We start from the raw sequence: 16,607 nt of genomic DNA on the forward strand, positions 1-16,607 counted from the left end.
AGCTAGTGCAGGTCGTATCTTAAAGACAGATCCCAAGTGACGCATCTTGCTCCTTTCTAGTCTGAGTTCAGGGCTAGCGGTCAAGGGGTTCTCCAGGGTTCATCTTTGAGCCTCACCCTCTTTACAATCTACCTTAGACCACTGGCCCAACTGGTATGCAATCAAGGTGTCACATTTATAAACTTAGCATATATCACCTGGCTTATTGTCTCGGTCAATCATTCTGCCCCTTCATCGTTTGGATATTTCTATAATTGTATGCATAGAATCCCCACCTGATTGGCACACAATGCCCTCAGGTTTAACAGTGATAAGACAGATGTCCTCTGTTATTCTTTCAGTAAGATACCTCGGCCACTGCTTGGTGTCTTCTGGTCTTGGCCTAGGGAGTTTTCTGCACCCTCCTCAATAGCCATGAGAATATATTGTTTCAATTTGACTGTGCTCTTTCATTAACCGTGCAAGTCAATAAACAAGCTTCAACCTGTTTTACCCTACTGGGAAAATTAGGAAAGATTTTGCCTTTAGTGCCATCTTATTATCACCCATTGGTTCTGCAGAGGGGAATCTTAATAGATTGGGCTATGGGAATTTCTTGCTCTAGGCGCATTGGATAATTTGATCAAACATCTGAACATAATTCAGACTGCAGCAGCTTGATTGGCCCTTACCCTTCTGCAGCTTCATTATACAACCTTCATTGGCTTCCTCTGCTCAAGAGGACCATGATTAGGTCTCTCTGTTCGGCTCACAGAGGATTTACTCAAGTTGGATCCTCTTTTCTGCTGAACAAATCCAGGCTTTAGCTCCCTACACATCAACAGGGTCCTCTAACGTCAATCTACTGATTCCGCCATCTAGATATTGCAGAGAAAGCTTTTTCAGTTCAAGCATCCTGACTCTGGATCACCCTACCTCATTTTCTTTGTTTTACCACAGATTTAATACACTTTAAGAAAGCCTTCAAGATCTGGCTTTACACCCCCTAATTAGCTGTGATTCAGTTCAGTATGATACGTTATTGTCAAAGCGCCAGAATACTTTCCCAGGTATCCATGGCACTTCATAAATTTCAATAATAATAATTCAAGGTGTCATGTTGCGTGGGCTGGTCACCTGGACAAGATTCTCTAGATTTTGGAGGAAATTCAAGTTATTTTTAATACTGGTGTTTTAAGGGAATGTTGACAGAGCTCATCGGCTGCAATGGGGGCACAGCCCACGTGCTAACTCTTTCTTGCACCAGGATCGCCACTTCCAATGTAAGAGTCTGGAAGCACAGGGGGTGCAAACTTCTTGCAATGTGAGCCTAGATATTGCTTTGCAAACTGTTGGTAACATTTGTAAAGTTGACTAGGTCGGGAACGTGCAGTTTACGAGAAAGGGAGCAGCTGTAGCAGCTTCTCTTTGCTGCGACAAACTCCTCAGGCTGCCAATCAGGGTCCCTTGTTAACTATTCCTTCTAGGTAGCAGTCGCTCATCCCCCCTGCCCCCCCCCCGCCCCTCCCCACAGTCCTCTGCCTGTTCCAAGTCTGCTGCCTCTCTAAATCCATGCTCTCACCTGTCACACCCCTCCCTCCCCAGTTCATCGTACTGCGTGCTCCCCCTCTTACCTTATACCTGAGTGGGTGTGGGGAGGGTGGGTGCAGGGAGGGTTTCGTCCCTCATTGAATTTATTTCGTACCATGGAATGTCCTGTCCCTGGTATGTCCGGCAGCCAGAACGTGTTGTCTTCAGCATGTTAACTTTGAGCAAAGTTGGGAAACTTTCTTTCACCAAGGAGAAGTTTACCCACTGCATACACAGGAGGAGAAAATAGAAGAAAGACAGATTCATCAACATTTAGAACAGCTGCAGGTATAGACACAGAACCCAGACAAACACAGTGAAAATGTATTTTTAAAGAACAGTTTAGCAAAACATAAAGGCATTCTTTAAAGAACCGTGGTCCAGGCTTGTTAGAAAGATGAGTCTAAGTCTGGGCAAACGGTTCGCGGGACCACTCTGGCTTGTAATCCCACCTTGTAATTAGAGCACTGTGTTTGCTGGCATCGAAACACAGCTTTGTTATGGCTTGGCCGCATGAACTGCATTAAACTCTCAGGTCAGGCCTGTGTTTTATTATTTAATACATTTTATAAAATAAGCGCAGGGACTGGGTCAAAGTGCCACAGATCATTTTCACTTGTTATGTCGCTGCCGTGGTCTGTAATTGAATACTAAATGATGCCAGTGACCTCCTGCGACTTGTAGTTTATTCAGTACACTGGTCTGATGATTCTTACAGCCTATATACACCCGAAGCTCATATATATATGAGGATAAGCGGCTCAGTGTTAGGTTGTACATTGCATCCAAGTGGCTGTCCAAGTGCCTATAAACAGTAGTTAATGTGTAAAAGTAAAATAATAAAAGAACTGTGCATAAAACTTTTCTTAGCAGCCCACACAGGTACAACCAAATGCAGAGGTTAATGTATACGAAGGTAGCTTAGTTATGATACCATTAAATGCCTCTTTTTCCACCAAGCTACTCCTCCTGTTTCTGTATTTTACTCTTGCAGGTCCTATTACATACTTGCTTTCTATATTTTTTCACCATTTCCTTTTCGTTCTCTTCCTCCTTTTTAATATTATTTTTTCCTTTATCTCACTTGCTGTAGGTCAAAGTCTTATGATGAAAAATAAGTTTCAGTTCCCAAAGAGTAGTGTTTGTGCCCACAATCTGCAACCACCGGCACAAATTAAGCATTGCCCACAAGCTGCCTCCAGTCCCACCATGGCAGTTAAGGCCTGATTTAGAGGTTGTCAGACCGACTTTATTCCGTTGCCGTGTTGAAGGACATTACCTCCACCTGCAAAATTTAGAGATGTCCGCCAGTCCCACTGACATCTCCCTACATTGACAGGAACCACCGTTTTGTCACCTCATGTCAGTGTAGGAAACGTTTGACAGACGATACCAACAACCATGATGACCAAACTTCCAAAGCGGAAATTTGGTTTTGAAAAACAATAAAAGTAATGACCTACACCCCCTGAGAGTTTTCTCCCAGGGTGTGGGAGTAATTTTGTTTTTTGCTTGTTCCCTCCAAAAGGTTTTTCCTAGCAGTGATGGACAGAAAAAATAGGTATTACAAAATAGACATTATACCTAGATATGGCGGACGTGCAATGCCCTTCTTCCAATAACTTTTATTCCGCCCTCAGAGGAAACCAGTGGCATACCAACACGTGAGAGGCGCCCCCTGCAAGATATGCTGAAGGGGCCCCCTCACAATCAGATTAGTTTGGGCTAAGGGGGCCCCCCTTCAGTTTGAGTAAGCCTGGGGCCCCCACCACACCGCAAGGGATGCGGGAGCCTTTGTTACGCCCCTGCCTTAAATGGACCAAAGGTGGCTCTGTCAACTGAACCAGTGGTGGCTCAATGTACAGAATACTTAAGGTATGCTCACCCCTAAATGAGGTGGGTGGACTGAAGGTGTGGCGAGCAGGGGACTCCATCATGTTTGTGACTGAGTACCATGTCAGCCAAACTCTAAACCAGGCCCTTAATCTTCACCTTGGCAATATGTTTATTTAAGCAGTGCTTGCATGGCCATGAAAAGAGTAAGCTACTCTGGAAATATATATGAAAGAAATGATGGTCTCATTCCAAATTCTTCAAGAATTATTTTATGCAAACATTTTGGGGAAACATAAGTTTCCATAGGAAAGATTCGGTGGTGACGTTTTACAGTCAAATTATTCTGCTGTGACTATTTGCGGCTGATGATATTGTTGAAGAATTCTGACAGCTTGTGGTGCATTTTATGATTATATTTTTTTGTACATCCATGAAGTATGATGGAATACTTGATTTTCATATATCAGGGTAAGTTTGTGACAAAGTTATTTATTGTAAATTCCATCCTCTCAGCCTCAAGCACCATGTGTCGCTGACAGTATGGGTGTAAATCAGATGTGAGAGGCTGTGCCAGCTAGCTGCAGCAGCACTCAGCCCCACCAGAACCCCCCAGCACTTACTCTGCTGGACCAAATGTATTCTCACTCTGCCTTGATCTGCCACCTAAGTGCAGGTGAAGCAGTACAAAGCACACAGACATAGCCAGCTGCCAATGCAACGCAGAGCAGGAGTGAAGAGGAGAGCTCTCAGAGAGGGATGCTTACCTCTCCCAAGAGGCAGAGACAAAGCGGCACAGCACACTTGAGCTGTTTGTACTGGCATCAAAGGTGGAAAAGCACAATGAAAGCCTATATGGGAAAGTCCAAAGAAGCTCAGAGCACAGAAACAAGAATAGGGGCCCTGGTACAGTGAACAGATCAAAGCAGCAGGTGCAACCATTGAAATGTGCCTGACCATGTAATGTATAGGAGCACTCTCATCACTCAATGTTCAACTTGAAACTGAATGTCAACTACTCTAGGGGGACATTGGAACACCTGCCCCGTATTGACTCAAGTTCCACATATGGAATGAGAAATAGCACAAAGGTTGATCAAATGATGGTATAGACTCGCGACAAGAAAATGGAAAGTAGACCCTCTTTTGCAACAGCGCAGCAGCTCTTTGGCAGTGATGGAGTTATGGAGAGTTGGTATTCTATGAGTAGGATCACCAGCTTGTAACAGAAGCGAATCAAAAGTTTCTCAGAATACATGGTGGGTCCTATTTTTCAGAGTGAAAGTGTGAAGATCTATTTTCATTCTAAGAGGGTCATGCTGATACTGATGCTGCAGATACTAGTTAATCATTGGCTAAATACTAGGATAATCCTGGTCTTGTGGAGCGAGCACCCTGATTAACATGCAATTTAGAGAAATTACACCAGAGTCACCGGGCCCTGCTATGCCCTCATATTTATTCAGGTTCTGGTTACTGATAAGGAAATCCAGCACAATCACCGACTTATGAAATGACTGGTCGCTGACGACATGTCTTCCCCATCTGTGAAAATCAGGAACCCAGATAAATAAATGTGATAAACGACAGGTCCTGGTTGTCTGACATTTGATGGAAGGCTCCTAGAATTGATGAGCAATAACAATTTCCTATTCAGGGTGCCCAGTTAGAATGATTGCTTGGAGTTTATCTCTAATTTATTGGGAGATTGAAAGAAAAACATGTCGTTAACACTTAAGATGTAAGTGACATGACATGACATGAAATAAAAAAGAGAGGATCTCACTCTTTTCTCCTTTCCCTAAGTTCTTATCACCAAGGATTAAGGAGCAAAACTCATCTCCAAGAACAAAGTATATAAATCCAGACTTTTCTTTAGCAGTTTTTCCGAAGGTAAGTCGAGACTGGGACAATCCGTTGGGTGTATCTGATCTGAGCTCCATCGCTGTTGGCCATAACTTTTACCTTTGCCCCAGTCTCGCGTGACCAGATACTGCAGACTCAATACAGAGTTAACACAAATACATACAACAACATACAAGGGACAAGTCAGGCAAAAAGAGGATCTCAGAAGTAGGAATTATCAGATCATTAGTAACTGGTATTGGGTCTGCCCCCAGACTCCATGCAAGCTGCCTTCCCTGCTAATCTTTTAAGCCCTAATTTAAATTCCTAGTGAGACTTGTGACATTCCTTCCTTCCTGGGATATCAAGGGATGTGTCAGTTACTTCATAAATGCCAGGACTATTTTCCAAGACTCGGACATACATTTAGGAGATGAAACTCCACCAGTTGCAGAACAGCACGCTGGAACAAATCAAAATCCGATTTGTCAATTTACCAGTTGATACTGGTCCCAAAAACCACCAAACCCCAAGTGCACCAAGATGTTAAACGTGTCAAAAAATTCCCTGAGAAAAACACTTTTCGGTACTCGATATCACAAGAAACGTATACATTTAGTCTATTACAAAGAAATAGACTGCATTAGAATACACACCTTAAATTAAAATAAACCCATGTTGCAAACTCACACTATTCTGAGCACAACATCTTGTTAATTTAACACTTAATGCTATGATATTGAAAGCATTACAATCATTCAGAACTGAATCAACTCAGTTCATATCATGCCATATTGATAACTCGGTAACCCAGGTCACTAAACACTATCTATCATTCAATCCCATCTACTATCATTTAGTCGGATATTATGGTTGAAAAGAGGGGATGGGTTACAGAATGAGTTCTTTACAGTGTGGTGTGGAAAGTGTCAGCGATGGGAGTTGGAGGTGCAGAATACTTTCTTTAACATGCTGTGGAAAGTGTCAGTGGTAGGGATAGGGGTGATGGGTTGATAGAGGTGGGATGCATTTCATGTTTATGCTTGTTTGGGGAGAGCATTGTCTATTGCTCCCCCAGCCTTCGGGCTGATTGCGTTAGTGTGAGACAGAGCCTGGCAATGTTAATGCCCACTGTCCCTGCAGCATTGTAAAAGCTCCTGTGTATCTCACCCCAAAGAATATGGTTCGGAGTTTGCAGACTCAATAATGACAGGCGATGAGACACTTGGAATTGTGAGATGGGGAATTTCACTCGAGCTGTCACTTTGGATGTAATGCCACAGCACGTAATGTGGGCCTATGTATTAATCTACACCATTGTCATATACAAATGCTGAATCTCTATATTTCTAAATATTCATGAGCTCTGTATTAACAATCTCTTGTTTACTAAAATGTATAGCTCGTACCATACTTAAATGTACATTTATCCTCTCATAGTAATTAATTAAAAGATTATTATTGTAAGAAATTGGGTTATTGGTTGAGGGGGGTGAAAGTCCTCCTCAGGTCACAAGCACAATCCTTGTCAAGGTGAACCACAAAAGTCACTACATTAACCTGTGTCTAACCCTCTGGTAGCCTGGAACAAAAGCAGGTAGGTTTACCTTAGGGACAATGTAAAGTGTTGCAGCATATAAACAGTGGGAAAGTAAAGAAGCAACACAAGAAAATACCCTAACGCTTTGAGAAATATAGAGTAAAATGTGATGAATAAAATTACACCGAAACAAATTAAATCTGCTAAATCAGGTCCGGACATCTGTACGGCAGTGCCTCCAGGCTACACAGTATTCAGACAAGAGAGGAAGCACAAAAAGGGGGTGGTCTGGCTATTATCTATCAAGACACTTATTCAGCCTGCTTTGAGACCATTTCCTCCTCAGATTGTGAGGCCTTATCTTTCAGTTTTAAAATAGCCAATCGTTTTTCTTTCAAGGGACTGTTATTATACAGCCGCCGGGGGAAAAAAAACACACGTTCCTTGTTTTTCTCAGTACACTAAAACTTGTGCTCTGGAGAACAATTTTGCCATTCTGGGTGATTTCATTTTTTATATGGACGCTGTCAGGGACTCAAACACTTTCTCCTTATTTGATACAATGGCACTTGCTGGGCTAGACCAAAGGGTTAAGGGCCCGACACATCAGGCCGGCCACATCTGGGACGGTATCTTTACTAACTATGACGCACTTGAGATCAAGGAAATTCTACCACTGAGCTGGCCCAACCACAGTGCCATTATCTTTGAGCTTGAAAACTCAGTCAAGGGCCAACCAAGCCAATCAAATCTTTCTATTGGATCATACCATAATTGGAAACAGGTAGGTAACGACCAGCTTAACCTTCAGCTCACACGTTTACCAACAAAATCACCGCAAGAAGCAGAACTTGCCTCTATTCACTTTAATCAATGGCTCACTAAAACGGCCAATATGATAGCACCCCTTAAAAAATCTTCGAGCAATAGGACTACTCCATCAGCCCCCTGGTTTTCTGACACCCTTAGACTTAAAAAACAGGAGTGCAGAAGACAGGAGAGATGTTGGACAATTAACTATGATGAACATGAACGCGTAAAGTACAAAATCCTACTAGCCGATTATAAAGAACGGATTCTGTCAGAAAAGGGTTCCTATTTCTCAAAGCAAATTAAGAAGGCAGAAAACTCCTTCAAAGAGCTGATTTGTGTGGTAAATAAATTGTCTACACCCCCGAAAGATAAGGGAATGATCACTCTCTGGAATTCTATAATGCACTTGTACAGCACTTTTAAAACAAAGTGGAGCAAATCTTCACCACCTTCGACAATGGCGCAAAAGTGGATACTCACCACACCCTAAGGTTACAACACCCAAGTGCCTCCACCTTTGCACAATTCAGAGAAGTAACCTTTGATGAGATAATTACTCATATCTTAAAAACAAAATCAGTATCCCCCCATGATCCTCTCCCTCCTATGATATTTAAACAAACCCCAGAGATTCTTGCACTAAGTCTAACCTCCATTTTTAACTTAATGTTCACAGAAGGTATCTTTCCCACTATTTGGAAGAGGGCTTCAATTCTACTCTTTCTGAAAAAATCCACCATGGATGCACTTGACCCAGGCAACTATAGGCCTATCTCGCGTCTTCCAGTCCCAGCTAAATTGGCAGAAAAGGTTATGAGCAACCAGCTTACATCATATCTATATGAACATGACATACTGGATGAGTCTCAATTTGAATTTAGGGCAGAACATAGTGCCGAAACAGCACTAATAAAGGCCATCAAGGAAATAAGAGCAGTAATAGACACAGGGGAGCTGCGGCTCTTGTCCTGCTTGACCTCTCGGCGGCTTTTGACACGGTAGACCATAAAACCCTGCTTAACCATATGAATCCTCTTGGCATTTCTGGAAAGGCACTGGCATTGGTCTCCTCCTTTCTAGCCGATAGGACACAATCAGTTGCCCTGGGTAATTTCACTTCTCCGACCTACACACTCCCATGTGGAGATCCACGGGGTTCCTCTTTGAGTCCTATGCTCTTCAATGTATATGTCTCTGAACTAACATCATTAATAAGAGCTTTTGGTATGGCACTAACATCCTACGCGGATGACACCCAAATTGTGATATCCATCAGTAAAAATACTCAACCACCAGTAAAAAGATTTAGGGACTGTATGACAGCAGTCAGCTCATGGATGAGTTTGCACCGCCTTACACTAAATTCCAGAGAAACTGAGGTGATTCTGTTCGACAACTACTACTCCTCCTGGTCTAATATCTGGTGGCCAGATGACCTGGGAACAGCACCAATCCCAATCCCCAAAGCAAAAATTATGGGTGTGATGATAGATCAGAGACTGGACTTTGAAGCCAAAGTCAAGACAGTTTCATCATCAAGTTTCTTTATTCTTAAAGCAATCAAGAAAATCCTACCTCTGATTCCAACAGAAAGTAGGGAAACTGTAGGTACTTCCTTAGTCCTTTCCAAACTGGATTATTGTAATGTGTTATATCTTGGTATACCAATAAAGCAAGTACGAAGACTCGAGATGATCCGAAATGCGGCTGTAAGACTCCTCCTGGGGGTTTCCAAATTTCAGTTCGTGGGAAAACACCTCCAGAGTCTGCATTGGGTGCCAATCAAAAGTCGTATCAAGTTTAAAACCCTGTGTATCATATACAAGGCACTTAACGGGACAGGTCCTCAGTTTTTGAAACGGTCACTCTACTGGTACTCTCCAAACAGATGCCTTAGATCACAAGGGGCAAAATTGATCAATCAATCAGGTGTTTGTTGAGCACGACTACTCACCTGTAAGGTTCTCAAGCCGTTAGGGGTAGGGGGTGCAGGTTTCAGTCTATCAGGGAGGGGTCTGTTGAAGAGCCAGGTTTTGAGGTTTATTGTGAAGATAGGGAGCAATGTTGTCTGTCTTAGGAGGAGCGGAAGGTCGTTCAAGGCTTCGGCCGTGAGGAAGGAGAAGGACCAGCCTCCCGATCTGGTCTTTCTGATGCAGGGGACCATGGTGTAGGAGAGTTGGGCTGATCGTAGGGTCCTTTGGGGTGCGTGGAACTTGAGTCAGCTGTTCAGGTATGCAGGTCCGGTGTCGTGGAGGGCCTTGTGTGCGTGGGTGAGTATCTTGAAGGTGATTCTAGCCTCGACGGGGAGCCAGTGGAGTGTGCGCAGGTGCTGTCAGATGTGGCAGTGTTTTGGCAGGTTGAGGACCAGTCTTGCGGCGGCGTTCTGGATGTTCAGTAGCTTGCGGTGAGGTTATTGTTTGTTCCGGCGTAGAGTGCGTTGCCGTAGTCGAGTCTGCTGGTGACCAGGACGTGAGTAACGGTCTTTCTGTGTTCGAGGGGGATCCATTTGAAGGTCTTACGAAGGAGGCGGAGGGTGTGGAAGCAGGAAGACAAGACAGAGTTGATCTGGCGGTCCATTTTGAGCTCGTAGTCCAGGATGATTCCCAGGTTGCGTGTGTTGCGTTGCAAAAGTGATACTTTCTCACAGTTTTTTTAAAAATCAAACTGGGGTGGTAGAAGCTTTGTGGTGGGAGCCACAAGACTTTGGAACTCCGTCCCTCTTACCAACAGAAATCTTCCCTTCTTGACACTGTTCAGGAAGGCTATTAAGATCTGGCTGTTCTTTGAATAGTGCTCCGGCTCTCTCCTACTTGTTCTGGTAGCGCCAAGACACCGTTTGGTATTCGTGCGCTGTATACATTTATAACATAACATAACATAACATGAATCTTGTGAATCTGGAAAGTTTTTGGTGCAAAATAATCCCTAAAAGATCAAAATGCCACACACGAGTATCTGGTCACGAAGACTCGGACAAAGATAAAGGTTATGGCCAACCGTGATGGAGCATGGATCAGATACACCCAATGGATTGTCACAGTCTCGGCTTACCTTTGGACTTCAAACTTCAAAAACTTTACTAGGGAAAAGTCCAGAAGAAGGTAGAGTTCAATGGGCCAAGACAGTAGGGTGTGTCCGAGGAGGAGTTTTCGTCATTGGGGAGCCACTGAATTAAGTCCCAGTGAAGCCGTGGAAGATGGTGGGAAAGCACTCCGAGAGGACAAAGCCAGATTTTCAGGCCAAGGAGGTCATCATTGATGGGGAGCCAGTCACCATTGAGCATGGTAACGATTTTTACTTTTGGCCTTAGACAATGCTTTGGAAGTCAAAAACCTCCAGTGGGACAAAGCTGCAGGCTGTAGCGGAAGAGGGCTCCACAAGGCCAATGCCATTACTGAGAGGTTCCCCGAACAGGATTTGCTGTAGAGAAGAACGTTGTGGGAACTACAGCGATGTCAGACTGACCAGCAATACAGCTGGGCTGACAGGCTGGCAGGTTGGTCCTGTTGTTTTGTAGGTTCTCCAGGCACTTTTTGATGAAAATTATTTTAAGTCCCTAGTTTTAGGATTAGGCAGGAGCAGCACCTGTGACACCACTTCCAAGCGTCCAGCACCAGGAATGGGGGGCTGGCACAATTTAAGGGAGGGGGTATGATTCACTCTAACAGTGGTCAGGTACAAGGTTCAAGGTCTCAGGAGCCCCTGATGTCCCTGTAGCTCACACAGGAGGCCAACCAAGTAGCTCTAGAATCACTTCTTGTGGTCTTGGGTTCAAGGAGAGGGGCAATTCTCTTTCAAAAACAAGGCAGGCCTTCAAGCATCAGGGCAGTCCTCTGGTTGTAGCAGGACCAGTTCTCTAGGGTCCAGATAGTCCTTCTAACATCCCCACAGGCTCCCAAGTTCACTAAAGTGTTGTTCTGAAGGTTCAATATTCATACTTAGTGCCAGCCTTTCAAGTGCGGGATTCCTATGCTCTCCCCACATTTGGTTCTGAAAAGTTATTCCCTTGCCCTGCCAAGGCTCTACAAAGTCTGGAATGACAAATGTCTAGTGCCAGGTTCCTTTATGTGTGTTTGAGCCTAGCCCTTTCAAGTGTAAGTCTGGCAGGAAATAGCTCTACCCCAGCCACCCTGGCAGGATAGGATATCCTGTCAGCACTTAGTCCCCTTTGGTGACACTGTCTGGGAGGAATACACAAAGCCCAAAGCAGAGCTGTTAGACCTGGCATATTTTGCATGGTTTACCCTGTCTTTTTGCTTCTGGCGTCCTATTTTTGACTGTGTGCTGAACTTTGTTTTTGTTGGTGTTAGGATTCTGGGCACTTTACCACTGCTGACCAGTGCTAAAGTGCATGTGCTCCTTATATAAAATGTAATGGCATTTGGTTTGTACATGATTGGCATATTTGATTGACTAATTAGTCCCTGGTACCATGCATGCACTGTGTGTGCTCAGGGCCTGTAAATCAAATGCTACCACTGGACTCAAGCTAGCCCGGCTGATGTGGAGTGACACCACAAAACCGGTCCCAGGATTCTTGTTTCTGATCCAGGGAGGACCTGGCCTAGAAGTTGGGGCTGGACTGTTCCCATGAGGAACAAGGTTAAGACTGATTTGCATATGGCTGGGTCTAAACTAGGGTGGCATGGTGAACAAAAGAACAATGGATTTAACTCAGATCTCTTTACTGGGGTTGAATATTTGGTTTATTTTGCATTCCGTCCATCATTTGTGTGTCTTTTACTAGTGGGCCAGCAGCATGGATTGTGCCACCCACATGAGTAGCCCTTCAAACCTATCTCAGGCCTGCCACCGCAGAGCATGTGTGTGCCATTTTAAACTGCCATGCCGACCTAGCAAGTACACTCACATCCAGGCCCACAACTTCCCTTTTATTGCATGCAAGGCACCCCTAAGGTAGGCCCTATGTAGTAGCCCTATATGCAGGGTGCAATATATTTTAAAGGTAGGACATATGGGTTTAAGTTTGACATGTCCTCCTAGTGAACAACTGCTAAATTTGTTTTTCACTACAGCAAGGACTTTCTGTGTTGGATGAAAGCTGGGCTTTGTGAATTCACTCTAGACAGTCATGCATAAAGGGAGCTGAGGTGTGCCCTGCATATCCAGATGACCCATCACTTAGCTTATGAGTCTTCCTGACCTAGAGTAGTGGGAGGAGCTGGCATTTGCACCTGAATAGGTATGTGCCTGTCCCCTCACAGAGAGCTGCCTACCCCCATGAGTTTGTCTGGAGCTAGGGACAGGAAGGGCAGGGTCTGGTGCACCACAACAACCTTTCTTTAAAGTCTCCTGACTTCAAAGGCTAAAATAGGCATAAGTACTGGACCTCTGACATCATTGACTTGGAACACTCCTGGACTGAGGACACTCTACCAAGAAGAAGAGCTTTTTCACTGCCAGGAGGGACAGCCACTTTGCTGCTTGCTTTGCTGTGTTGGCCTGCAGCCTGTTGCTTTTGTCTTGGGAGTGAGAGAACTGGACTCTGCATCCTGCTTTCTAAGGTTCTCCAAGGGCTTGAGTTGAGCTTGCCTCCTGTGGGTAGTCTCAGGAATATCCTAGACTTTACCTACAGTGCCAGGGCCTTTTGCTGAAAGCCCTAACTTGCTATGGGATGCCAACTCCATTTCCTCGGCCCTTGGAAGTGAGTTTGCTCTACTAAATAAGAAGAAACCAGTCCATTGACTTCGAGTGTTAGTTCAAAGATGGCGCTGCACCGCTGACTGCACCAAAGCTGTGGTCCCCACTCAACGCAATGACCACGAGTTGCAACGCAGGCCCCGGCATCGGCACAGCACCTCAGAAGATCTACCACAGTGCGAGTCTCGAACACCACCTTACTGAAGACCGTGACGCCCAACTCAGACTCCACCACAGCACCTGTGACATCGACACTGCAAAGATTGGTGCCTCGTGGCTTGACTCTCAACGCTTTAATGACCCACCAACCAGTGGAGCCAATGCCTCACCGCCAACGCCGCACCACCTCCCTTGTGCCTTGCAATGTCCCAGGCATCCCGACAAGCCAACGACCTGCATGACAGTAAGAAACCAATTGCGCACTGGCCTCAGTGACGCCTCACCTTCCCGGTGCCTCGCAACGTCTTTGTTTTGTCAATATTTCCAAGGTACTGTAACCAGGATCTGTATAACTCCTCAGCCGACCAGCACTCCCTCGCAGTCGTCCCGAACGTTGAAATTCGACTTCGTCAAGCACGTCGTTATAGCCCTGTAAGCGGGACAACACAGAGAGGTCCGCAAACCCTGGTTTGTTTGAGGATTGCTTTCTATTTAGTGATTTTCAGTGGTTTCAATGAGGTAGGGTTTTGCAAGGGAGTAATACGTCTTCTTCATGTAGATGAAGGTACGTCTTTTTCTGCCTTCACGGTGCTTGGAGCTCTTCTGGCAGGAGTCTGGAGCGTCCACGTCCATCGAATGAACAGAGAAAACACAACACCCAATTGGTAAGGGATTCCTTTCTCTTTCCCTTATTTACCATCACCACAGGGGAAAGGAGTGAGGATACACCCGGTGAGTTTATTTACCCAGATCCGGGATAACAAAAAAGAAATTAGCCGGTTCTAGGGTGGTGAGTGGGAGCTTACAGGCAGTGACTGGAGAGATGGGGACGTAGGGAGACTTCGGTGGGGATCAGACACCCTCTCCCGCCTCCCGACCCACCCTGTGACCTTTGCACGCACCTGTGAGAGCCACGCTCCTCCGGGAGCGTGGCTGGGGAAAAAGCGGGTATGTCGGCCACCTGGCTCCTCCCGGACTTCTGTCTGCTCGATCTTGGCGGTCAGCATGGGGATTGTGGCATCTTCCCTTCTGCCTTCACTCTTCGACCCGGGGGCTCTCTTGTCAGCGTCACCTTCCTCGTCGGTATCAGCTCTCTCGATGGCGTTGGCACTCTCGTTGGCGTCTGCTCTCTCTCCTCCTCCTCGTCCCGAGTCCGTCGTCTTTGTTACGACCCCCTTTTCATTGGAAGCAGGGCCGATGACATGAAACCCGGAAGTGGATTCCTCTGACAGCTGCTCCCATTTAAAGGGGTCTTGGTTGAAGACCGGTGTATATAGGTCCGAGTTCGACTCTGTCGCTGTAGACCATTGCGAGGAATCCCCCGACTGTGGAAAACGGAGAGCATCCCTAGAGTCAGGTACATGCCACCGTTCTTTTATTTGCACAGTAGGGGCCGAGACCCCGTGACAAGCCACCGCTGGAGCTATTGTGTTTTAAGTACTAGAACTGAATTTAATCTTGAAGAGATTCATATTGTTGCTTGTGTATATTGGATTTTTGTCGTTTATGGTCTTGTTTTAATCAGATATATGTCTATTTTTCTAAACTGATGTGGAGTACCTTTGTGGTATTTTTACTGTTACTGTGTGGGCATGCAAAAATACCTTATACATTGCCTCTTAAGTTTAACCTGACTGCTCTGAGCCAATCTCCACAATGGTGAGCACAGGTAAACTTTTAGTGTGTACTTCACTTACCTTGACTCAGACTGTTGGCCCCGACTTGGACAAGGTACAACCCTCTGCCAACTAGAGACCCCGGTTTTAACAAGAGCCCTTCACAGTCATGTGACCCATGACACTGACAGAAGGCACAAATGGTTAGGGCAGGAAAATTACAACTTTCGAAAATTGGCATTTTCAGAATTTTGATTTAAAAATCTTGATTGAGTACTCACTTAAATTATAATAGAGCAGGATGCAATTACTGATTAATAATCTTTGCATAGGGCTATGTGATATTAAAATAATATAATAATTGTTAGACCTGACTTACTCAGTGTGGTCTTTTTGCCTTTATCCTTGCTTTTTTCTGAATTCGTTTTTGTTGGCATCAGGACTGTAGCACTTGTTAGCAGTGGCAAAATACACAAAGGGCTTGTGCTCTTGCCATAAAATATGGTAGGATTGGCTTACACAGGATTTGCACATTTAATATACTTATAAGTCCCTAGAATATGGTACTACCTGCACCCAGGGCCTGTATATTAAATGCTGCTAGTTAGCCTGCAGCACCCGTTGTGCCACTCCCTACAGAAGCACTTTAAAACATGTCTCAGGCCTGCCATTGCCGCCTGCAGTGCAGTTTTTAAACTGCCATTTTGACCTGGTGAAAAAACCTTTTGTCAGGTCTAAAATTCCTTTCTAATGCATATGTCACCCCTAAGGTAGGCTCCAAAAGGCCATAGGGCATGGTACATTCTATTCAAAAGATAGGACATGTGGGTTTAAGTTTTCCAAGTCCCTTTAGTGAAAAACTCCTAAATTTGTTTTTTACTACTGTAAGGCCTAGCTCTCCCATTGGATAAAATTGAGTTACCTTATTTCCTTTTGAAGTGACCTGGTTTCATAGGTTGATGTGACACAGCAGACGTAGCCAGGATAAATCTTAAGTGTATTTATTAAGTTAGTAAAGTCCATAGAATAGCCCCACCAGGAGCAGCCTGCTAGCTGCTCAGCCCATCCTCCCAACTGTCTCACATCACACCAACCTCCAACATTCCAGTCACGTCAACATTCCACATGGAACTCTCACACTGGCTGAGCAGCTAGTTACAAGATACAGGAGAACAGTAATAACCTTACATGAAGATACTACAATATCTCCCTTCTTTACAATTGAAAATAAAACAAACAATACTAAAAGTACAAAGCAACTATACACAAAATATAAACAAGAGATAAATAGTCCAAAACCCCAGGGTAAGATGAATAAACTATACCACGAAAGGGACCCAGACTATAAAACGGCAGAAAAAGGATAAGAAAAAGGATGAAAAGATAAGAATAAACTATCACCATCCTCCTCTTATAATAAGACACAAAAGAGAACATTAAACTCACTCACTATCACCAACCTCCTCTTTTAATAAAACACGAAAAGAACGTTAAACTCCCAAACAGAAATTGAGAAAACACCACAAAAGATACATATGAAAAAAATGCAGAGAATCACAATAGAAAACGAC

The sequence above is a fragment of the Triturus cristatus genome, chromosome 3_1 (assembly GCF_964204655.1).
Source record: "Triturus cristatus chromosome 3_1, aTriCri1.1, whole genome shotgun sequence".
In the NCBI taxonomy this organism is placed as follows: Eukaryota; Metazoa; Chordata; class Amphibia; order Caudata; family Salamandridae; genus Triturus; species Triturus cristatus.